The 26452-nt window shown below is 35.7% G+C and overlaps 1 long non-coding RNA gene across 6 annotated transcripts in view; it reads right to left on the bottom strand.

Moving 5' to 3' along the window:
* The window catches only part of LOC103244766 (uncharacterized), a 149924-nt gene that overhangs the window by 114968 nt on the left and 8504 nt on the right, over positions 1–26452 (bottom strand). For all 6 annotated transcript variants that reach the window (XR_005243119.2, XR_012090820.1, XR_012090816.1 and 3 more), the window contains exon 3: positions 6033–6103. This is a non-coding gene — a long non-coding RNA (uncharacterized lncRNA). The remainder of the gene's footprint in view (positions 1–6032; positions 6104–26452) is intronic.

Here is a 26452-nt window from a genome sequence, read left to right as displayed (position 1 = left end):
GATCTTCCCTCTAAGGAAACTCATGTAAACAACTTCCAACAGAGAACAGGTAGATTCACAGCAGGTGTTCAGTTAGCTCTCTCCCTATCTCCATTAATTGCACCACCAAATTCTACACTCTTAACAAAGTCATTCTCTGTTAAAGAACCTGGGTTACTAGCTGAGCCTTGTCAACCAAGATCAGTGAATGGATTCCTCAGATTTATGACCAATGTAGAACTTGACCTGACAGGGTTCCAGAAGAGGGATCTTGGTAGAGAACCAAGACAACTGGTGATGAGAGGCTTACTGATCATTGCAGCAGACTCACATGAAAATGGTGCCATTGTAGAAAATGAGTTCTGAACCCAGGAATCTACTTTTAAGACTTATTTCAGAAATTCACTAGTCATGAGATTTTGAGCAAGTTATTTAGCTTCTCTAAGGGCCAGTTTCCTCCTCTATAAAATGGAGATGATAGGTAATATCCACCCCAGACTTACATGTGAGTCTAATAACATAACATATGTGAACACAATAATAATTATTCATGTACCATTCAAATGTAACATAGCATTAACTTGGGCCATATTATGTAATAATATTTCACAGGAATTATTTCCAATGATTCATTATTTTAAACCTGTTGTAGTGCCATGATCTGGGAAACAGTCATTTCTTAATAGAGATGACACATCTAACTAGGACATAATTCAAGCCTTTAATGGGCTAGGTTAATAACAGTAGGTTACTTCTTTCGCCTCCACCTTTAGCCACTTTGAGCATCATGGAAGCAATAGTGTCTCTTGATCCTACCACTTTGATTTATCTTCTGAACTGACAACCTGAGTCCAAGAAATTCTAAGATTCTTTCATCTCAAAAATGAGCAAGTCTATTTTGTTTTTGTTATGCATTTTTCTCTCTCCATCAATAAATCACTGAATCACATTGTCTCAGGAGTGGAGTGGAGCATAAAGCTCATCTAACCCAACATCTTACTATATAAGAAAGTTCCCTGTGGGATCCCTGAAGGTGATCACTATCTAATCTTTGCTTTGATGCAACAACTCTCTTGTCAAGAAAACCCCCCAGCCCATTACTGACCTGTTTGTTTATAGAATATTTTTACTTTATTGAATAGAAATCAACATTGATTCAACTCATCATCTATGATTGACACAAGATTTTAAAGGTTTAAAAATATATCATGCTTTTATCCATTCCATATTTATTGAGTACTAAATATGGTCTGGCATTATTTACTAAATTCATCTCTCATGATGATGATGGTCACTTTCCCAGGCCAAGGCCCTTTTTCCTGTATTCTATTCTCCCCTCGACCTCTCTCAAAGAGCAACCATAGCATTCCCACACTTGCTGAGTGAATCAACCCTGATAATTATTTTAATTCAAAGCCTTGAAGAGAACTGTATTTCAGTGGCACAGACTAATAACTGAAGCAAATAACCATATTTTTTTCAAAAAATTGTTTTTATTTTATTCTAGATGGAAAACGTGTGTCCCACAGAAAGCGGTCATTCCACAACATGTAGTATATAATTAATATTTTTATGTAATCTAAAAGTTGGGATAAATTTTTCCATCTCAAAAATCGAAAGCCTTTTCATATATTTTTCAACATGTAAAATACATGATTTGGAGTCACTTGTCAGAAATATATTTGATATGCCATATAATTTTGTTATGTAGCTAAGTATTTACCCATCTGAATATCAAAGCTGGTTTCACTGAAAGTATTTTAGATTCAAACCATCATTAAATGAAGTTAATAGAACATAGTAGCCATATATGTACTGGCTTCAGAGCCAGGCAAAATTCTGCTGATTCCCAGCTTTGTCACTATGTGGCTAGAATAAATGACTTTTTTCTGGACTGCAGTCTCCTCACTTATGAAATGAAAATAATTATATGCCTCTTTGAATTGCCAGGAGCTTAAATGCCGTAAGTCTTACAAAGAGCTCAACATAGCCCTTTGCACATTGTAAAAATTCTAGGAGTACTCCTATGTTAGGCCATTCTTGCATTGCTAAAAAGAAATACTTGAGACTGGGTAATTTATAAACAAAAGAAGTTTAATTGGCTCATGATTCTATAGCTATACAGGAAGCTTGGTGCTGGCATCTGCTTGGCTTCTGGTGAAGCCTCAGGGAGATTTCAGTCATGGTGGAAGGCAAAGTGGGAGCAGTAACATCACATGGTAAAAGCAGAAGTAAAGGATTGGGGGTGCCACACACTTTTAAGTGACCAGAACTTGTGTCAACTCAGAGGAAGAGCTCACTTGTCACTAAGAGCTCACTTACCACTAAGGTGGCCCAAACCATTCATGAGAGATCTGCCCCCGTGATCCAAACACATCCCAACAGGCTTCACCTCCAAGATTGGGGATCACATTTTAACACAAGATTTGGGTGGGGACAAATACCCAAATTATAGCAACTACCTCATATTATTACAAAATGGTCATATATGTCTTTACTTACCCATCAAGGGATGAAGAACATGATTTAGCCTTTCTATTTTGATTCATTGTGAAAATTGTTAATATATTTTAGACAATTTTCATATAGGGGAATAAAAACTTTCAATTAGTGGGCAAGCAATCTAAGCATCACACTTAGTTGTCTTTGAGGCTGAGACTTGTAAGTAAAACAGTATAAAATAAGCATACAAATCAAGATTATTGACTGTAAAGTCATAGGGTTGGGCTCAAGTAATAGGTTCATCAATTAACAGTTATATGATCCTGAAAGTTTTACTTAACTTTTCTGTTTTGGTTTCCTTTTCTTTAGGAAAACTATAGTATTTACCTAAAAGGATTGCAAGAGTTAAGCAGTAACCACATGTAGGGTTTTCAGAGGGCTCCTGGTAGCTAGCCAGTGTTGGATAAATGTCAGCTATTGCCATTTTGTTTTCCCAAGATGCATGTGTTCTGTAAAAGAAGTGGCAGAGGAGTGTTTGTGAAATGATGAGTAAGTTGGTTTTGAACAATAAGTAGGATTTTTTTTCAAAGCAAGCAATGAGAGGCTGCAAATCATAGGGATTAAAGTACTTTACCTTGATTTGGGAGCAGTGAGAATTTGACTAGAACTAAAACGAAGTATTTGTCTGAGGGTAGTGGGCGCAGGTTTGGTAGTGGGACTCAAGAGCTCTCCTAGGGCTATGAAAAGACCTGAGGTAGCTTGGGGTAGTGAAGACCACTGTAAAGTACTGAGAAAGTCAGCCTCCATCTTGCAGCCACAGCACCGTATACAGTATTAATAGGGAGTTTCTAAGCAGGCCTGTGCTTGAGAAAAATTTCTCTCCAGATGGAAGTAGTAAAAATAATGATAGAAAATACAGATAGTCCTTTTTTTACATGACAACTACTATTCTAAGTGCTTAATTCATGTAAATGAATTTAATATTCAAAACAACTATATGAGGTAGGTACTACTCCACCATTTTACCAATGGAAAAGGTCACATAAAGGTTAAGCAATTTGCCCAAGTTTAAATGCAATTTGAGACAAAAAGTTTAGCAGCACAGTCTCCACTTTTAAACACTATACCATACTGCCTTCTGCATAGTAGTGAGGTGAAGAGATGCTGAGAAATAAAAGGAGAAAGGAGAGGGCAGCTCTCTGCTGAGTTATGGAGGATGGTAGAATGAGGAGAGAGAGCAAAGGAGAAAAGTTACGAGACATTTGGAAATTATAATGTGGATCTAAATAAAATTAGTCAACAGGAGAAAAAAGCAGAGCATGGAAGATTGGAGATAAATTTCAGAAAAAGAACTGAAAAAGAGTTGGCAAACTATATGCATGATTAGAAGAAGTTAAATATTTAGGACGGTGTTGATGTTTTTGGTTTGGACCATTGCTTACACGGTGATGTTATTACTTCTCAGTCAGTTTTCTATAAAATTAGGTGCAGAATTTGTTGTCCTTAATGTGTTCCAACCCCTCCTACTTAATGTGCCTTACATTTTGCAAGAGATTTTGTCGTTCTTGTCTCCACTAGAGTCTGTGGTGGTATTTGGCCAGCATTGTGTCTTATATAATCTCAGAACCCTTGCCAGTGCCTTAAAAACAATAGGGTCACAACATGTAGAAGAATAAGTAAGTGGTAGGAGCAGGTTGACGGGAGGAAGATGAGTTAAATTTTGGACACCTTAAGTCTGCAGATACTGCAAGATACTCAAGTAGCGATGTTCAGCAATTGATTAGAAATTCAGAGTAGGTACTCTGGGATAGTAAAAGATACTGATGGAAATTTTGTAATCATCCGGGTGGATAACTTAAGACAAAACTAAATATAATGACTAAAATTTAGTCTTTGCTGTTTATAACACACTATACCAAGTCTAAACATGTTTGCTTGCTTTTATTATTCCTCACTACAAATACATGAGATAGATGTGATTAGATCCACATTTTATAAAGAACAAGAGCTTTGAGAAGGTTAGCAATTCACAGAGATTTGCCTCTTTCATTCATCTCACAGGAGGTAGATAAGACATGACTTTTTGTACTGAGTCTGGCAGATTTAATAGGAAAATCCAAATCCCTGAAATTAATAATAGCTCAGAACAGTTAATATACATTATTTAAAAATATAAAAATCTTTTCTTAGAAGAAACTGTCACTAACAGTGGTAATATACAAAAGATTACAAACCTGTAGACAAAATCTATTCCAAAAATTAACATTTTTGCTCCAAAGTTAAATATATAAAGGACTTATTTCCTATACTTGTTTTAAAGTAAACCTCATTTCACAGATTTCTTTTAGAATTTAATGTGTCATATAGTCCCTCTAAGGAGTAGTATTCTACTGATGTACAGCAGTTTTACAAAAATTATGTTGTTTTTCTCATAGCACAAGCTGGTTACTAAGATGAACCAGAGGATCATAAAATATCCTCTCATCAAATCTACTGCTTCATTTATTTCCCCCGGAAGCCCACCAAGTTGTCTACCGGACCACATGAAATACTTCTAGTGACAGGAAACTCACTTTCTCTGTTTGCACAACACATTCCTGAACAGCTCTGACAGCTAGAAAGAACTCAGATTTTTGGTTCTTATATGTTAAAAATTAGCAAGTGGTTTAAACTTTTTGCTAAACCTAAGACACTTTTGTTGTGCTAGAAGCCTCAAAAGTGGATATGAAGGATTTATTATATAGACTGAAATTGTCTAAAGTTTTGAAGTGATCATCTCGAAAGACACATTAGTACCATATCAAAAAAATGAATAAAATTACAGTCAACTCTGAAGAAGTACACATCCTTCATTTTAATTATTTGCAAGACATAATATTTGTGAAGAAAAACAAGGATAACATATATCTGGCAGTTTATTCAGATCCTCTCACCTTCTACCTACCCCCTGAGAAAATGCTAATAATCTAGAATAAAAGGAAGCTTTTAAGCTATTTTGATCACCTTGAAAATAAAAATTAATAAAAATAATGACAAAAGGTATTAATTTAAAAATATTCTATTTAATACATTACATCAGTCACTAAGATATTACTGGGCTGCAATCCTTTCCATTAAAATTAACAAGTTGCAGTGAGTTTTCTGAGTCATAATGGTGAAGTGTAACGCTAAGAAAATGCTTACAGGCTTAGTATTTAGCATGTCTTTCCTTTCACGAAGCAAGTATTAATGCATTTAAGTGTTTACAAATGGGAAGGTAAAGAGGTTCTGAAATGTCTTATAGTGCATTCTGAGCAAAAGAGGCAATCAGTTTCCAGGAAAAGGATGATTTTTTAAGTAAAAGGCTTAAAAATTATTTTTTAAGTAAGATGCTTTTAAAGTAACTGCACCTAAAGGAAATTCTTTTGAAGTAAAATACTTAATTTTAAACATTGCTTAACTTGATTTTTAAATAAAATGGACCTTAAGGAAATTCGTTCTAAAAATTTTGGTATGGAATTCTATCTCTTGGATTTACTTTAGTCATAAATAACGGCTAATAGCTTCTTTCTGCCAGAAATTTCCCTCTTGGCGAATCATGGGAATCAGCAGCTCAAAAGCCCAAAACATACCTTTTTTTCTAGCCTAGGCCAGGGAAATAAACCCTATGATTTGCTTGCTTGTGTAGATTCTTTACTGAAACCTGAAAAACAAATAAAGGAAAATGTTTCATAAATAAGAAGACTGAAGCCTCAACTTCTGATAACCAGAAAATGTACTTTTACCAGCAGCAGCTGACATCCCCTGAAGTATGGCATAGAGAACTGCCCTAGATTAGAATTCTGACTCTTCCTACTCACCCAAGTGGATTGGTCTGCATGCATGTTCCATTGGGTCATTTTTTTTTAAAATCTTTCCACTACTTTTTAAAATTTTTGATCCCTAACACCAGGTCTGAAATTTGTCTTACACCCCTATTTGGATACGTAACTTTTGGAGACAAAGGAAGGTGTCTTAATCATCCTTAAAACTCTTGCACATATTAATCATCAAACAAAAATCATTGAATTCCTAAATGCATGGTATTGTGTTGACATCTGGGGATAAAACAATGAACAGTATCAACATTATTTCTGCCCTTACTGAGTTTTCTTTGTAGTTGAGAAGATACGATGTACTTGGAAGATATAACCGAAATACAATTCCTTACATTTAATTGCCAATCAATCAATACTTTTGAATGAACAATAATTGAGCTTGAGCAGCATTTTAATTGTGTTATTTCTTACTTGAAAATTTCCAGTGGCTACTCTTTAGGAGTTCAAAGAAACAGAAAACAGTTTCCTGACTTTATGGAACTTGCATCTGGGAGACAGGTCATTTGCAAAAACAAATAAATAATACCAAAATTCAGAGGATAAATACAAAGTAACAGGTTTTACATATTGCAGGCGATCAGAGGATGAAACGATCACTAGCCAGGGACACTGGGAGAATGCTTTTGGAAGACACAGGCCTTACCCTGTAAATGTGACTAAAGACTGCTTCCCCATCCTTCAGCTAGAACCTCTTCTTTGATGGCTTATTCGCTCACTCTCCTCCAACGATATTTGCTGTCTCAATTTTTGATACTACTACTATACAACATGATATATATTTTTCTGTTATTTTCCACATTGAAATGTAATTGTCTGCTGATAAGCAAAACCCCACCACTGGAGTATGGACCTCTTGAATAAGTAGAATCGCATCCAAATCATCTCCTGCTCCCATGGCCTAACATAGAATGTAAACACACTTAGAGGTCACATTTAATAAACACGTGTTGAACAAATGTTAAAGATTATTCTAGAAGACACACTCTGAAATCACGACAGGATATCACTGAACTCAGCCATGTATTCAGTAGCCTGATAACATAGTTCATCCTCCTTCCACAATGGGTTCCTAAACACTTGATGATGGGGTTAAAGAAATAAATGTTAGTGAGTTGCCAAAAAAAAAAAAAACCAAACAAACAAACAAACAACAACCCTGAGAGTATAACTGTTACTTGATTTCTCCACAGGCAAAAAAAAAAGTTATTAGGGTATTTAATAAGATGAGGTCTCCAGAAGTAAGGCAAGACTAATAAAAAATAAAAGCTAGGTAGTTTTCATATCTTGGCTATTGCAAATAATACTGCAATGAACATGGGAGTGTAGATATACCTCTGAGATCCAGATTTCAGTTTCTTTAGTTACATATCCAGAAGTGGGATAGCTAGATCAAATAGTACTCCTATTTTTAAGTTTTTGAGAAATCCCCTAAAGCAGATGCACCAATTTCCATTCCCACTAACCACATACAAAAGTTCCAACTTTTCCACATCCTTTCTAACACTTTTCTTTTCTTTTCTTTCTTTTTTTTTTTTTTTACTGATAATAGCCATCCTAACAGGTGTGAGATGATATCTCATTGTGGTTTGGATTTGTATTTCTCTGATAATTAGTTATGTTGAGTACCTTTTCATATACCCACGGGCCAGTTGTTCCTCTTTGGAAAAAAAATGCCTATTCAGGTTATTTTTCCCATCTTTTAACAGGTTATTAGGTTTTTTGCTATTGAGTTATAGGAGTTTCTTACATATTTTGGAATTTATTCCTTATTAGATATATACTATGCAAATATTTTTTTCCTATCATGTAGGTCACCTTTAAATTTGTTGTTTCCTTTGCCATGTAGCAGTCTTTTAATTTTATTTAATTCCACTTGTCTATTTTCCTTTTTGTTATCTGTGCTTTTAGTACCATTTCCAATCAATCATTGCCTAATCCAATGGCTATAAGCTATTTCCCTATGTTTTCTTCTGAGAGTTTTATCGTTTTGTCTAACATTTAACTTTTTAATCTGTTTCAAGTTGACTTGTTTACGTGGTGTGACATAAGGGTCCAATTTTATTCTTTGCATGTTGATATATAATTTTCCCTACATCATTTATTGAGGGCATTATCTTTTCCCCATTGTGTATCCTTGTCAAAGATCAACTGACCATATATGTGTGGGTTTATTTCTAGGCTCTCTACTCTGTTCTATTAGACATCGATAAATGAATGAATTTTTAAAATGTGCTACATACCATATGTATAATGAAATATCATTAAGTCTTTTAGAAAAGAAGGAAATGCTGCCATTTGCAATAACATGGATGATCTGGCAGACATTATGCTAATTAAAATAAGCCAGACACAGAAACACAAAATATCACATGATCTCACTTATATGTAGAAACTAAAATAGTCAAACTCATAGAAGCAGAGAGTATAATGGTTGTTGTCAGGGAATGGAAGGAGAAGGAAATGAGATGTTGATCAAAGGGTACAAAGTTCCAGTTTTAAAGATCTACCCTAAAATACAGGGCCTGTGGTTAACAATACTGAATTTTATGTTTAAAATTTTGCTAAGAGGATAGATTTTTATTTTAAGTGCTTTTACCAGAAAAGGAAAAACAAAAGAAAACAAAGCACACAGTAAAAGGAGGCAGAAGGAAATTTTTGGAGATACTGGATAAATTTATTGCATTAATTGTTATGATGGTTTCAGAAGTACATACTTATCTTCAAATACACTAAATTCTATTGCTAAATATATAGATATTTATGTCAATCATATTTCAATAGAGCATTTTTAAAAATTTTAAACTCACTTTATGATCATAAGCAAGTTACTCGTTATTTATCTCAGAATTTTTAACACACTTTTAGTGACAGTAACACCCAGGTCCATTCCTAACATGTGCTGGGCTCCAGGCAAGAATTAAAATGGAAGCTCTTGCATTCTATATCTACAATGTATTTAGAAACTATTTAAAATTTATAGCTTACACATGTTTAAATACAATTCTATTCTTATATCTTGGCAAATACATCTTCATTACAACATGAAAGCTCAGACTCAAACTTAAGATTCTCAAATTCCTTAAGAATTTCCTGTGGGAATCTAGCTTCATGAGAGAAGTTAGCCACAGAGCATCAGTCTCTCTCCTGGTCTGCCACTGGTCTCTATCCAACCCAGTTCTGCTATGCCTCATAAGAGCAGTGTGAACATGGGCCTGCATACCAAAGCCTGCATGTCCAATCTTCATCCAAACTACTGCAAATATTCACCCTTAGGTCATACTTTGGAGTAAAGAAGGTGCATATCAGAAATGTAGTCTGCCTTGAGGGAGATGACCTGAAGAAGTAGTTCACATAGGCCCTGTAAGCAGGTTAAAGTTTGCTTAGGAAGTGAATTCAAAAGTTTAGGATTCCAAGGTATAAACAAGAAGGGGATTAAAAGTTTTGCGCTGGGCAGATGTCCTTGACCTACAAGCTCCAAGCCCTTGGGAGAGAGGCATGGATGGAGAAGACCTGGAGGGAGGCCTTTAAAACAGCTCTTTAAAACAGGGGTCTAGGGCAAAGGAGACTCTCTTGCATAGATGTAAAAGTGGTATCAGTGATACTTACTTTTCAAAACTATTATGAAGATTAACAGATATGGAAGGAAAGTACCTAGAAACTATAACAATTTCAAATTATGTACATGATGTTATGTTGTTGTTATTGTTGACATTGTTATTAGAATATGCTTGCTAAACCATTAGGTGATACAGGAACACAGGTAGTATTTGGATAAAACTGATTACCATGGACCCTATAACACAATGAAAGACATTTTCATTAGTTATTACATGAAGGTGAATCTACATTTGTGATGGCTGTTGATTTGAAGAAGCTCTCCAGATCAGCAGAATAGGGGGTATTCCTGAGGGATTTGAGGTTATGTATCCCCATATCTGTTTTCTGGTTCTAAGCATTCTTTTTCTAAATGAAGCCTTCTCATAGGTCAGCAAATATAGTTGGCCCTTTATATCCATGGGTTCCACATCCATGGATTCAATCAATTGCATATCAAAAATATTTGGAAAAATAAAAGATGATCCTATCTGTACTAAACATGTACAATTCTTCTGTTCTTATTCCTTCAACAATATAGTATAATATTTACATTGCATTTACAATGTATTAGGTATTATAAGTAATCTAGAGATGTTTTTAAGTATATGGGAAGATATGTATAGATTATATGCAAATATTATACCATTTTATATAAGCGACTTGGTCATCTGTGATTTTGGTATCTGTTGGGAATCCTGGAACCAATTCCCCATGGATACTTAGAGACACAGTATTTCTAGCGTGTGTTTTACCACCTTGAATTACTAAAAGGTAATTTAATAATAAACATGGAATCTCTTGCTTGAATATAATGTGAGTATAGGGATTTGGCTGACATTACTAGGTCATCTCTTTTGAATCCACCTTACCACCTTGGTTACCTCAACGCAAGAGAGTGGCACTTGACTCCTGTCCCTTTGTCTTTGCCTTTGCCTCTGCCTCTGTCTTCAGTGTATATCTCCCTTCCACCATTGTCGTTACTCTTCCCAAGGCAACAGCAGTCCCTTAAATACCTTCTGTCCACAAAGTTTAGGGATACTGTCATCTCACAGATGGGTGAGTATACTTTTCAGCTGGAGGGAATTTTGGAAATTCATTTCTATGACTATTGAGAAACCATTGAATCATAGAATCACAGCGTCTAAAAAAAGACTATGTAAACATCTTCTCCTTCAACTTCTCACTCATAAAGAAATCTTATTCCCTATGTTTGAGAGATCATCATTCACCTTTTGCTTCTGTCTCAACACCCTGAAGACAGGTATTAAGGCCTCCATAAGGCAGCTTGTTTTCATTGTTAGGCATCTTGAGTGTTCAGAAAATCATTCCTTCAAGACACCATGGCTTATGCCTATAATCTCAGCTACTTGAAAGGGTAGGTGGGAAGATTGCTTGAGGCCAGGAGTTTGAGACAATTGCTTATTCACTTAATCTTTTAACCCATATAATGTGTCAGGCATTGGGCTAAGAGCCCAAGATGCAATGATAAATAGAATAGTCCTTATATTCAACAAACTCTTTATGTTGAACCAAAATGCTAAATAATATAGTAAAGTTGGCAAGCTCTGGAGTCAGATTTCCTAGGTTTGAATTCCATTGGTAACACTTGTTATCACTGTGGCCTTGAGGGAACAATTTAACCATTTTTGCCTCAATCTTCTCATCTGCGTATTGGAGATACTTATATTAATAGTACCTACTAACAGAGTCTTTATGAGAAATAATGTAAATGTTAGCTGTTTGTCCTAATCTGTGTCTGGAGACCAAAAATGAGCTTTTTATTCCACTTGAAGGCCCAAAGGAGCTGAAAGACACCTCATGTCTTCCTAAATCTTTACCTCTCCATAGTAAATTATCCCAGTTCTTTTATCCATTCATGAGACTTGGTATCCAGATCCATCAACATCTTGATCTCCCTAGAGTTTCACTCCAAGTGTAGCATTTGGAACTACCCCAAATTTGGTTTGACAGGAGAGCATTTTCCTAACTGGTCTAGACATTATGCCTTAGAATTTTTTTAAAAAAACCCTTAGGATCCTTTGGGATAGCTATTTATTTCACAGGTAAGAAAACATGCCCCAAAATGAGGCAGAATTTAACATTCTACTAAGTACTGACAGACACAGAAAGAGAGCCCAGGCCTTTTGGCTCAATCTTTCTTTTTACTCCATTGCTCTATAGAGTAATTTTCTGTTCTAAGATACTTCATTTTTGTTATTCAAACTCTCCTATTAATGAACCAAACTGGGTGCAACAGAAAGCCAAACACCAAAGTGCCAAGATTTCGCAGCAAGAAAGGTTTATTGCGACTTAACTGGCAAGAGGACAGAAGAAAAATGATCAAATCTGTCTCACCAAGCTGGGGGCTGGGTTGAGTTTTATAAGTATAGGGTAATGAGGTGTGATCTGATTACATCTTGCAATGAGGTAATGCCAATAGGCAGTGATCTGATGGATCCTGGATCCTACTACCATGCAGTGTTCACTTTTTAATTCAATTCCCACTCCTCAGTCCAAGCACTTAGGTTCTGCTTGTGGTTGCACCCTTGGTTCATATGGACATGCTCACTTCAACCTGGGGATTCATAGCAACTGAAAAACAGCTCACAACTTTGTTACATAAAAGCTGAGCCAAATTGGTCTGGTGCAGTTACACCAGCACTTTGAGAGGAACCTGGTATCCCTAGGAAATCTGAAAATCATTCATTTTTTTAAGACTTACTTAAGAGTTAGACCTCATTTTCTCATGTCTTTGATTTGGTAACAATATGAACTAAGCCCCACAGCATCTGGTCACAACACAATCTTCAGTATAGAATCACTGATTTTCCATGCTGCTATAAAGACACATGCACACGTATGTTTATTGCGGCACTATTCACAATAGCAAAGACTTGGAATCACCCAAATTTCCATCAGTGACAGATTGGATTAAGAAAATGTGGCACATATACACTGTGGAATACTATGCAGCCATAAAAAAAGGATGAGTTCGTGTCCTTTGTAGGGACATGGATGGAGCTGGAAACCATCATTCTCAGCAAACTTGCAAGAACAGAAAACCAAACACCGCATGTTCTCACTCATAGGTGGGAACTGAACGAGATCACTTGGACACAGGAAGGGGAACACCACACACTGGGGCCTATTGTGGGAAGTGGGGAGGGGGGAGGGATGGCACTGGGAGTTATACCTGATGTAAATGATGAGTTGATGGGTGCTGACAAGTTGATGGGTGCAGCACACCACCATAGCACATATATACATATGTAACAAAACTGCATGTTGTGCACATGTACCCTAGAACTCAACAACAACAAAAAAAAAAGAATCACTGATTTTATAAGATCTCCAGGTCCTTGCCTTGTTAGGCCAGGTATTACACCAAAAATCGTACATAATGGCCTTGAGTTTCCATGGATACTTTTTTTATTTATTTAATATGTTTTATGTTAAATACAAGATAGTAGGTGCTACATTTAGGGAGGTAGGAATGAGTACGATAACAAGGGAAAAAGAGTTTGCTCTGACAGAACAAATGCCTTTAGGGAATAAGGGAGAAAAAGATCTAGAAAACTAGCTCTTTAGTGTAAAATTGTGGTCCCCTAATCTATCATTTCTTTATTAGAGGTGAATCAGAATCTCCTTACTCAATTCAAATACATACATACATATATACATATATATGTGTGTGTGTGTATGTATATGTGTATACAAGCAGTCCTCCAGATCCCAGGGTTCAACTAACTGTACACCAAATATTCTTTTAGAAGACCACAAAAACAACAATACAACAATTGAAAAAGTACAAATAAAAAATTCAACATGACAAATACTTACACAGCATTTACATTGTATTATGTATAAGTACAGTCATCCCTCATTATTCTTCGGGATTCAAGGACACCTGTATATACCAAAATCTGCTCAAACTCAAGTTTCACAGTTGGTCCTGTGGAACCTGTATATATCAAGTAGGACTTGTATACTATACTTTCAGTTGAAGTTTGACTGCAGATGTGGAATCTGTAGAAAAGGAGAGCTGACTGTATTTGTTGGGGAAAAATCCCTGCATATAAGTGGACCCATGAAGTTCAAATCTACCTTGTAGAGATGATTTAAAATATACAGGAGGATGTGTGAAGGTTATATGCAAATACTATCCTACTTTATATAAAGACTTGAGCATCCACAGATTTTGGTTATTTACAGGGTACTAGAACTAATTCCCTACAGATACTGAGGGAGGACTATACATATATATACGCAGTCTGAGTCATTCTCTGGATCTACCAAATAAGAATCTTGAGATTGCTAGAGCAGAATTAGAAGGCAAACATGTAAATTTTGAAAACCTTCCCCAGAATTACTCATACTAAGTTAATCTTTTTCACATTTGTTTCTTGCAAGAAAAAGCAGAATGCACTTCCATGGAACTGAATAATAAACCATCAAACAAAAAAATGTTAAATCATGCTGTCATACCACAGCTCTACAGCCTGTTAAGGATGCAATATTTTCCCCTGGAAGCCTTCTTGGTCTTTGATGGCCTGATGCTATGGTATTGATGTGATTTGTTCCCACCAAAATTCATGTTCAAATTTGACCCCCTTTGTGGTGGTATTGGGAGGTATGGCCTAATGGGAAATGTTTGGGTCATTAGAGCGGATACCTTATTAATAGATGAATGCCCTCCCTCAGGAATGGATGAATTCTAGATATCCTGGGAATGGATTAGTTCCCTCAAGCTAGTTATTTAGAAGTCTGACTTCCTCAACTTCTCTCATTTGCTCTCTCCTTCAACATGTAATCCCTTTGCACAAGTTCACTCTCCTTCCATTTTCCACCATGAGTGAACAGACTGAGGTTCTCACCAGTAGTCGAGCATATGCCAGTACATGCCTCTTAAACTTGCCAACCTGTAGAATTGCCAGCTAAATAAACCTCTTTCTTTATAAACTTATAAACCCAACCTCAGGTATTCAGTTATAGCAACACAGAGCAGACTAAGTCAACTGGTGACTTTGCCCTAAGTGCCACATGTAAATAGGTCACTTGCCAAGTGACTTCATAATGGGGTCTGAGGTTCTCACAATAGAACCATAGTCTTCGATTCAGCAAGAGAACTCAACCTTTAGGAATTTGCTAGAAAACTCTGGACTGAAAATACTCAGGTGGATGAATCACTTTGTTCCTTATGGAAAAGATGGAAACATTCTTCCTGGTTATCTCGGCTACTGGCTATTTTTCATGTAAGCATTTGTTAAAGAAACTTGGGGAAAGAATAAACATTTGATATTCCAGGGGAAGTAACAAGCTCACAATAACTTCTTTCTAGATGTTGTAATTTTTGAAACTTTGAGACTTTCCTCAGAGATGAAAAATTACCTATCTTAAATAGAGTAACTATCAGTGGTTTAATCCAGTTTTTAATATTCCAAGAATTCTGCCAAAGATAGCTTCAGAATTTAAATATTTTAAGGAATGATCTATGAAAGTTGTACTCAATATCTGACTAATAATTTGGACTTCTGAATTCATAATCAATTTTGGCTCTGCTCCCTCTTTTTCCTAATTATTTCCCATCATAGTCTTCACACACACTGGTATTTTGTTATGTTAGCCTGTACACAGAAATGCATTCTATGCAAAGCAGTGTCAGTTTTTTACAGGGCGTACTATTAGGACACCACCAGATGTTATCAAATTTCAAGAGAGGACTCAACTTTTTCTAATTAACTCCAACAAAATGGCACCAATAAGGTAAGCCCATGTAAGACTGAATCTGCTAGCTGAATGGTGCAGGTAGAATGAGGAGGCAAGGAGAAAGCTCAGCTGCAGTAGCTGAAAGAAATCAAGGCTCTCAAGTAAAACATAAAATATGAAGGTGAAATACAGTGTCAATAGTTTGGGTAAATGGATTTGACACAGAGGTCCCCAGCAAAAGAGGCTTCCTTGTATGCCGGTTGAATTTAGAAAAAAGGGTACATTCAAGATGCAATAATCTGAAAACAAACGCAGGTATCTAAGATTTCTGTCAGCAAATGACCAAGATGACTATGAAGAATGAAACCTTTCTCTAAAATAAGACTACATGATGTTCGAACAGCTCAGCAAAGGATGGTACTGCTGAGCCTCAGAGGATGATGCTTGAGTTTAAATATCCCCCGCCTAAGGTCAACATTAAACCTAGGAACAGGATAAGTTTGAATTCCCAGGTAAGACATTAGATGTCCCAGTAGGACATTAAGAAGAAGAAGGAAACAGTGTTTGGGAACCAGAAGACATGGCCAGATAAACCGTTTGTGTAAAGAAGCCACTTATTTTTTCATGACTTTCATGGTTATTAATTTATCTGTGATTACTTAATGGGCTAGCTAGCTATACACATTTCAACACTGCAATATTTTATTTAATATTTTATTCTAAGCATTTTTATTTCAGATATTTTTGGTGACAGTCCTTTTAAGGTAAGTTTTCCACTTTCTGCCTAAGAATAATTTTTCTAATCTTAGTCTTACAGAATTTCTATAAGGTTGAACATATAAAACTGCCAATATCTGACTGTTCTGAGTCTACATAATGGCAATTTCATATGGTTCAATTTAAATACCTCTGTCAAAACAGGTCCTGAGAAAATCAGGACTTATCTCTGACTCTTACTGCTCCTGCATTCCCTTAGATACCACTGGCAATTCAAGCTCCTAATTTTTGTTTTTTAATGTATTTTATTTCCTCTTTCTAACTTCAATACTTTTGCCTAGGTTAAGTCCTCCTCGTTACTTGCCCATATTGCTGTGATATGCATCTAGTGCTTCTAGATACCATCTGGTGGTTTCCTTGCATTTAGTCTGATTCAGGAGTTGGCAAATTATGGCCACCTGTTTTTGAAAATAGAGTTTTCTTGGAACACAGGCACACTTTGCTTATATATTATCTATGGCCATTTTCAAGCTGGTACAGAGTTGGGTTGTTGCCATAGAGGCCAAATGACCTAAAACTTATAAAACATTTACTACCTGGCTCTTAACAGAAATAGTTTGCTAACCCCTGCTCTAATCTCTATAACCTTGAGAATGGACTTTCTAAAATGCAAATCTGATTGAGACTTCTTCTTATTTAAAACAATGACTCTAAGTATTCTCAGGACACATTTTTTGCGTGTTTTACAATACCCCCCAACTTAATCCAGCCTCTTTCTACCTAAAAGTATAACTTCCTTAATAGTTAAACTATTTTGGAGTTCATGCTATTCCAGTTTTGTGTCTTGGTGCATACAACTCCCTCTAATTAAACATCCTTCTTTCCATATACATATTCAATTTTAAAAGTCATTTGCATCTCTTAAAAGCCCAGTAAAGCATCTAGTCTTTGGTAAAATCTTTCCAAGTCTATATCATGTAGGTTAAATCACTGAAAGAGGAGATAAGAGACATACACTGTTTCTCCAAAGAGTGAGTTGAGTACCTTCTGATAGCATTAATAATAATTTTAGTTAATATGCCAACGAATCACTTTCATTTCAATAATTACAGCTGTTCTTTCATCTGTTAGAAAAAATACGTTTACAACTTCAAACCCAATATATCATGGACATTCACATTTAGGACAAATCTAAGATTGGTAGGTAAATTTAAAAAGTGAGCCAATTTAAAGCAAAATATTTGTAAAGAAAAATGACACATGAATTTGGAAGGAATCACAAACCAAGTTACTGAAGTTCAGGAAACACTGCTGTGATGAGAGGCAGTGAAGTCTTATAGCCTGATATACTGGATAAACGGACACACTGTAATCTGAATCACTGGATTAGGAGACTGTGGCAGCTCATTCCTAATCTCATTATATAATAATTACAAACTTTCCAAGCCTCCTCCCATCCATAGAAAAATCATTTAATATTCAAGGTCCTCCAACTCTGGTGATACTGAAAAAAAGGAAAATAAAATGGGAAGAGTTAGGAAAACATAAACCTGCTAGCTTCTTATTATTCCAGAATCCTAATCCCCAGAGGACTAAAGTACACTCGATGCTAGAGTGGGACCATAAAACGCATCCTTTTCCAGGCACCAAAATTAAAAGGGGGAATTTGATGAACCAAAATGATTCCAGAGGAACCTGGACAGTGCTTACAGTAATTCCCAGACAGTAGTTATAGTCATTTTTCTCATTTCTCAGAATGGTTTCTTTTTTTTTCTAACAAATTACAGATATGCATTACACAACCAAGGATCTGGCTGTATAGACTCAGTTGCCCCGCAAGATAGAAACTCCAGCAACCTCAAAGGCTCTGGCTGCTGAATTTAAGAAAATACAGTTTTGATGTTTGAGGTTTGAAAGATAATTTATCATTATCTCCTCTCTACATATAGTAGAACACCAGAACACTTACATTAGAAGCCATTAAGAGATAATTGCAGGATACAAAGTTTGACCTGTGAGTTTTGTTTTAGGTCCTTCAGTGCAGTCATTATCAAAAGAAGTTTACACAACAGAAACACATATGCTCCGTAAGAGTCAGCCCATTATGTGCTTCTAATAACATTATTTATCCTAATTCCTGAGTGTACTGTTTCGTTAATATGTAAATGAAAACATGAAACCGAAAACAGAACCCTCTTTTGAGAATTTAATATGTAACTGACTGCAATCAACCATTTACTGTTTTGCAAAATGTTTGTGAATTCCTCAAAATGTGATTTTGTAAACTAAAAAGAAAAAAAAGAAAGTCATTGAAATCTCAGTTCCACTGTCTGACCCTGAGGGAATAGGGGGACAGGGAGTAAATAAATGGGACTTCAAATTTCATCTCCCACTTTAGAAGCCTCCCTTTATCTATTTTAAACAATAATTTCAACACGGGATTCCATGAAAAAAAAAGTTCTTTCCCTAAAATGCAAATCATAGCTGTTAAGAAACATTACTTTTTTCAAGATAAGACTAAAGTAATAGGTTTCAGCACTCTCGAGGTCAGAAGCCCTTGGGTTGAATCCTTTTCCTGTGTCTGAGTGATATTTGGAAGTCTCATAACGCTTCCAAACCTCAAGTTCTCATCTATAAATCTGGAATGATATTTAGTGCTTCACTTGCTACATATGCTCCATCTACATTAACTCTTCTTTTTCGATATTTTCAAACCTACAAAGCTCTTTCCTGCTTCAGAAACTTTGGGCAATCTCTCTTCTCCTACAACAATGTTTTCCCATGCTCTTCACAGGACTAATTCTTCTTCATTATTTGGGTTTCAGTCTAAATATATCTTCCCACAGATGGATTTCCTGACCATTCTATCTAAAATATATTCACTTCTGATATTTTTATGTCAATCTATTTATATTTCCTTTGTAATACTTGTCATAATGACCATATATTTTAACTTTCTGTTTCTTTATTTTTGGTCTGTCACCCAACATAAGCTCTATGAAGTCAAAAGGCAGGTTTCTGATTAATTCCTAGCACTTAACACAGTATCTGCACCAAGTAAGACCTTAATAAGTACATTTTGAATGAATGAATAACTCAAAGGGTTCTTGGGCAGAATGAATGCGATAGTGGATATAAAACACATTTGCAAACCTAAATCACCCTTTAGAAGTAATTTTTTTAAGAAAAATTCACTACTTATTTTGGCTCAAACTCTCTGAATGGAATGTGTGTTTAAGAATGAAGATTCTGATCCTATAGAACTAGATTGGGACCTCAGCTCTTCTGCTTAAACTTATGTGACTTAGGGCAGAAAACATAACCTCAGTCATTATCTCAGAAGTTGGCTATGAGGATTGAAAAAGATAATGCATCAAGAGAGCTTAGCATAATCCCTGTCACATAGCAAGTCCTTAGTAAATAACAGATGAGTGACCTTTATTGCTACTAACTAGGGGACCAACCATTTCAGTTTTCCCTGGACTAAGGGTTTTCCTGGGACATGAGACTTTGCATACTAAAATAAGACAGTCACAGACAAACCAGAATGGTTGATCACTCTATCATAAACACACATTTGTACTCAGCCCCTAGTGCTCTTTCCACATTTCCCAACTCACTCAGATCACATAACCTATACCATAGTCAGCTTTAGCCAGTATAGCCGTGTCTTCCAAATGATATCAAAACCTCATCTGATAGGCCTTCATGTTGTGGTCATAATTCTATGGCATACATAGGGATTCCATAGAGGGAATAGAAACTGCATGGATGATTGCTGCTACTTCTCCCAAATGTATTATTAGCTAACCACATTTCATCCTTTCTCCAAATCTACTGTCTTACCCTTCTCTGCAATCCCAAGGATTCAGGGAAATAAAAAATAACTTCTCAGTGCTAAAAATGTATTCTTAGGATTTAAATTTTAATAGGATAAATAATAAATGTACTCTCTTAAACTATACAACTTAAACTATATTAAGTGGTCCTTAATATATACAAGAGAGTTGTACAACTATCACCGCTGTTTAATTTCAGAAAAATTTTCATTAAAAAGAAACCCCTACCCCTCTGTCATCTCCCCCACCCCAGTACCTGGAAATCACTAGTCTACTTTTTGTCTTTATAGATTTGCCTATTATGGACAATTCATATAAATGGAATAATATAACATGTGGCCTTTTTTGTCTTCCTTCACTTGGTATAGATTTTCAAAATTCATCCATGTTGTAGGATGCATCAGTTATTTGTGCCTTTTTATGGCTGAATATTTCATTGTATAGATATATCACATTTCATTTATCCATTCATCCATTAATGGACATGGGGTTGTTTCCACTTTTGGCTAGCATGAATAATGTTGCTATGAACATTCATTTACTAGGTTTTGTGTGAACATATGCTTTTATTTATCTTGGGTATAAACCTATGAGTTAAATTGCTGGGGCATATGATAACTTTAACTGAGGAACAACCAAACTGTTTTTCAATCAGCTGCAGAATTTTACAATCCCAGTAAAAGTATGAGAGTTCTAATTTCTCCACATCTTTACCAACACGTGTTATTGCTCATCTTTTTAATGATAACCATCCTAATAGGTGTGAGGTGGTATCATAATCATGAAAACCATGGTTATGATTTTCATTTCCCAAAAGATTTAATGTTATATATATTTTCATAGGCTTATTAGCCATTTGTGTATCTTCTTTTAAGAAATGTCTATTCAAATCCTTTGCTCACTTTTTACTCAGATTATTTACCTTTTTATTGTTGAGCTGTAAGAGATTTTTATATATTCTGGATACTAGCTCCTTAATGGATGTTGATTTACAGATATTTTCTCTCATTATGTGGGTTTTCTTTTCACTTTCTTAATAGTGTCCTTTGAAGTGCAGGAGATTTTAATTTCATAAAGTACAATTTATCTATTGCTGCTTGTGTTTCTGGCGTATCTAAGAAAACATTGCTTAATCCAAGATCACAAAGATCTCTGTTTTCTTCCAAATGTTTTAAATTTTAACTGTTACATTCAGGTCTTTGACTCATATTGAGTTAGATTTGTATATGGTGTGAGGCAAGGAATTCAACTGTATTGTTTGGTATGTAGATACACAGTTATCCCAGCACTGTTCGTTGAAAATATTTATCTTTCCTCATTTAATTGTTTTATAACCTTCACTGAAAATCAACTGACCATAAATATAAGGATTTATTTTTGAACTTTCAATTTTGTTCTATTGGTCTATATGTCTATCTTTGTGCCAATACCACACTCTCTTATTTAGATTTTCATAGTAAGCTTTGAAGTCAAGAAGTATGCATTCTTCAACTTTGCTCATTTTCAGATTGTTTAGCTATTCTGGGTACTATCCTCAAGAAGTATTAAAGGTATTGCCAAAGAATAATGTATAGCTATGTTCTGCACAATAGTTCTAAGGGTAAAATACAAAAAAAAAAAAAAAAATCTAATAATATAAAATTAGTTTCTAATAATATAATCCATAATTACAGTGCATCTATAATTAATACTTTCTGGAAAAGAGTTAGTAAATGAAATTGTGTCACTGTCTATGGTAATGCTACAAATATCAATGCTCTAATGCCCGCTAACTTTATTTGCATGAAAGCCAATATTTTCCAAAGTTTCCATTTTCCAACTAGTTCTTAGCATCTCCAGACACAACAGTGGAACTTGAGGGAAGTACAGTTTTCTTACATAAGATCTTCTTTTTCCATTGTTGTGCTGCCACTTAAATATCCTTATCCATGATTCTCTGATGTTTACTACACCTCCACCCTACTGCTCAGCTTCTTCTTATTCCAGGTCAGTTGAGAAATCTATTTTGCTTCCCATGCCCACCATTTCAGAGGGAGTTTATGCATAAGAATAATCTGGCTCCTCCACTTTTATACTTATCTCTGTTAGCCTGAAGTTGCTTTCTTCTAAGTTTATCAAGGCGTTCCAAATGTGTGGCCAGGTCATGTTCATAATAAAGTGAGGGTGACAAGCATATCTTTACACTAACTGTACATGTGCCTCCCTCCATCCTTCAAGCCCCAGCTCGGGTTCTACCTGGTACTGTGTTTCTGCATCTTGGAGAAGTCAAAGGTTGATCCACTTTAGTACACCAAAGCTCTCGCTTTTTGCCTACAGGCTCATCCTTTTTTAGCTCTATATGATTTTTTTAAAAAACCTCACTAGACATCACCTATTAACTTTTCAAAAAATAATCATGACCTAACATTAAGTTTGCCAAATATATCAAATGATGCATATAGTATAATTAAACTTTAAAAAAAGTATTTATTGTATATACTCAGAAATATAAAATATTTAAGAGAACAAATAATGAGGGATCTTTTGAAAACCTATAAATAGGCCTGATTTCAATTTAGTGCTTACTACATACCAAGCACTGCCCTTGGCACCACATATAAATTATCTCATTCAGTATTCAAAACAAGTACTCCAAAGTTGACTGCCTTGCCCAATGTCAAATAGGAAGCACTTATGGAAGATGAATAATATTCTTTACCACTTCACAGTAGTTCCTATGGGGCTATTGTTAAATTTTCTTTAAATGGGCCACTTTTTGAGAGGATCACTTGAGGCCAGGAGTTCGAGATCAGCCTGGCCAACAGGATGGAACCCCGTCTCTAAAAAAAATAATTAAAAAAAATATAGCCAGGCATGGTGGCAGGTGCCTGTAATCCCAGGTACTTGGGAGGCTGGGGCAGGAGAATTGCTTGAACCTGAGAGGCAGAGGTTGCGGTGGGCCGACATTGCACCATTGCACTCCAGCTGACAGTGAGACCATGTTTAAAAAAAAATAGGCCACTTTTGCATGAAATATGCACGCAAAATTTCACTGACTATAACTTAGTATAAAATTTAGTATTTTGATTGGTATTGTTACTACATTTCTGCTGAAGAAGACAGATATTTTTCATTTATGTTTTCTACACTCCTGAGTTTATCCTGTTCTTAACCATTATGGTCTTTGCCTCAATAATGAGTATGCTTCCTGTATTATGGTCTTTGTCTCAATAACAAGTATTCTTGAAGTTCATACAGCATATCCAAATAGGCTCAAAAGCCTATATCTAGATAGGCTCAAAAGAGCTTATCTCAGTAGGTAACTATCATTATAGTCATTTTATCAACAAGGTAATTCCGATTCAGAGAAGAGAAAAGATTTTCCCAAGGTACCTTATCAATTCATCGATTTCCTCATCCTCTACTTTTTAACATACAGGTTTACACATTTGTTAAAAGCTCTAATAATGTTTTGCCATGATTACAAATCAGAAGCGTCTCCAGGGTGAAAGTGCATAATGAGGGGAGAGGCAAATCTTTGTAGCTATGGGCTATTTGTAAGCCAGGAGTTTACAAATCAAGTTCTCTCTCCATTTAGCTATCTATCTATCTATCTATCTGTCTATCTATCTATCTATCCATCCATCCTCACTCTGTTACCCAGGCTGGAGTTCACTGGCGTGATCTTGGCTCACTGCAACCTCCGCCTCTTGAGCTCATTCTCTCCCCTTTCAAAAAATTATTGTATAATATAGAGATTATAATATGCAACTAGGCTGGACAAGAAAGATTATATTTCATATTAATGGTTTCCAAATAATTATATCAATTTCTCTTAGAGCTTTGAATCTTACTCTCAACATTCAATACCATGGAAAATGCAGAAAGGCCCCTGCATCTTGAATATGAAGTGATTTTTCTGTTTTTCATGAACGAAACCATTTGAATCAAGCATCATCTCTCATTCATAAAGTATAATTCATTATATTACCTTATTTTTCAAAGAAAAGCAATAAATCTTATTTTACGGAGAGTTCCTCTTTGACTTGAGATATATTTAATTACATATATCAGAACTGTTTGGTTCCAGAAATACAGAGTTGAATAGGAAGTAACCCCTGACATTGGGCAATTCACAGTCTAATCAGCTAATTGGACAATTCTGTCATTTACTCAGTAAATGCTCTTTAAGTACATATGAGATTGGGAGACTTGGCTAGACTTAGTCTTCAGTGGTCATCAAAACAGGTTTGTGCACTCATGCACTTTACAGTCCAGTTAGGGAGCAATAAAACAAAAGATTATTAAACAATATGACAAAATGTGAAAAGGAGTAAAACAACCCATGGCATGCAGAAGCTTGCCTTAGCATTGTAACAGGTTGGCCTCCTACTTACATCTGGGCCTTCATGGTCTCCATTTGAGATAAACAATTTCACAGAATGTTTACATCTGACAAAGCTACTCTGTGACTATGAGAAATCAAGACTAAGATAATACCACTTAAAAATCATGTCTAAACACAGGCAAAACATGAACATTATCAAATACCAAATATCAACTTATCTAGACTAATGTGACTGCCGCTTCTTCACCAATTACAACTTTAGCTTTAAGCTACTCTTCCTTTTTTCTAAATAATTACTCCCACTTTCTCAGGGCATTCAAACCAAAGCAAAGCCTCTTTTCCTTAAACCTTTTGCCGAATTAACCTAACATCTCAAATCCTACAATAAGACCTTTCTAATACCCTCTTATTGACATGCCTTATGCCTCCCAGGGGTGTGTGTTCTCATAAGCTGCAATGAATCATAAGCCCAATTTGTTCAACTATAGGTGTGTTCCTGGTGGTCTTTGGCTGGAAGAGTATGACAAAGGCAAAACTTGAAGGCAGCAATAATATCATTCCTGTTGCCTCTTTCCTCCCTTCTCCACAGGAATTCACAGGGGCATGAAGAAAATGAAAATAGATGGTCATGAACTCTTAAATTAAGGGGTAGGAAATATTTTATTCATGTATGTATTTATTCATTGAGTCATATGTTATCTCGTTCCAAAAATAACTTACGGTGGCTGATCTTATTCAGAGGATTCCAAGGTACAGAGTAGAGGGCAACTCCCTGAGAACTGTTATATAAAGACAACATCCTGGCAAAAGAAACACCCAACAATAATGAAAATGGTAGGATGAGGGCCCTCCAAATGACTCTGATGTTTAACAAGATACCTCCTTTTCCCACAGCTGAGGTTCCCCCTATGCTTTTCTTAACCAGGGATGACATATTAATCACCTACTGTCAGGTTCTACCTGGCTTCCTGTCACCATAAGTATCTTCTTCCCTTCAATAGAAACTCTTCATTCCCCTCCCCATTCTCAGTCCCTATTCCCTACAGGTAGCAAGCTCAGTCTGGTCTCAGGATCCAGAAAAAAAAAAAATCCTCATTTTTTAGTCTTGAAGAATTTAAGAAGCTCTAGTTAAATCCTCAGGCAAATCTAAACCAATCAAGTCACTCTTGGCTTAACCTAATGATTTTCTAATAGAGCAGTACTATTCCCATAAAGGGTATTTAAAGTATGTGGGGACTTAATTTTTACTTGTCACAATGACTGTCCTGCATGGGGAAAAACTAACCCATCCAGGATGCTGATAGTGCTCCTATTGAGAAACATCTCACCATAGATGTCACATGTCTATCACATCTAACCATCCTGCTTCTCCCCATGCCCACATCAGATATCAGTAATCAAATAGTACATGCCACTGAGCTAGATGTGGCCTCAAAATCTTTATCAACATAGTAATCCAGGCATGCCTTGTCATCAGATTTGACATGGAATATAAAACCTATTTGCTATTCCTGCACATAACCTTTTTAAAAAAGTTCTACTTTTTGTGGGTACATAGTGAGTATATGTATTTATGAAGTACATTAGACATTTTGATACAGGCATACAATGCATAATAATAACATCGGGGTAAATGAGATATCCATCACCTCAAGCATTTATCCTTTCTTTGTGTTACAAACCACCCAATTATGTAGTTATTTTTAGATGTACAATGAATTATTGTTGACTGTAGTCACTCCGCTATGCTATCAATACTAGAGCTTACTCATGCTATCTAATTATATTTTTGTACCTATTAACCATCCCCCGCTTCCCTACCCCCACTACCTCTGGTAAACATCATTCCACTCTAACTCCATGAGTTCAATTGTTTTAATTTTTAGCTACCACAAATGAGTGAGAACATGCATAATTTGTCTTTCTGTGCCTGGTGTATTCCACTAACATAATGACCTCCAGTTCCACCCATGTTGTTGCAAATGTCA

This window comes from Chlorocebus sabaeus, chromosome 23 (genome assembly GCF_047675955.1).
Source record: "Chlorocebus sabaeus isolate Y175 chromosome 23, mChlSab1.0.hap1, whole genome shotgun sequence".
Classification (NCBI taxonomy): domain Eukaryota; kingdom Metazoa; phylum Chordata; class Mammalia; order Primates; family Cercopithecidae; genus Chlorocebus; species Chlorocebus sabaeus.
The sequence above is the reverse complement of the archived record's forward strand: the minus strand, read 5'-3'. Positions and strand labels throughout refer to the sequence as shown.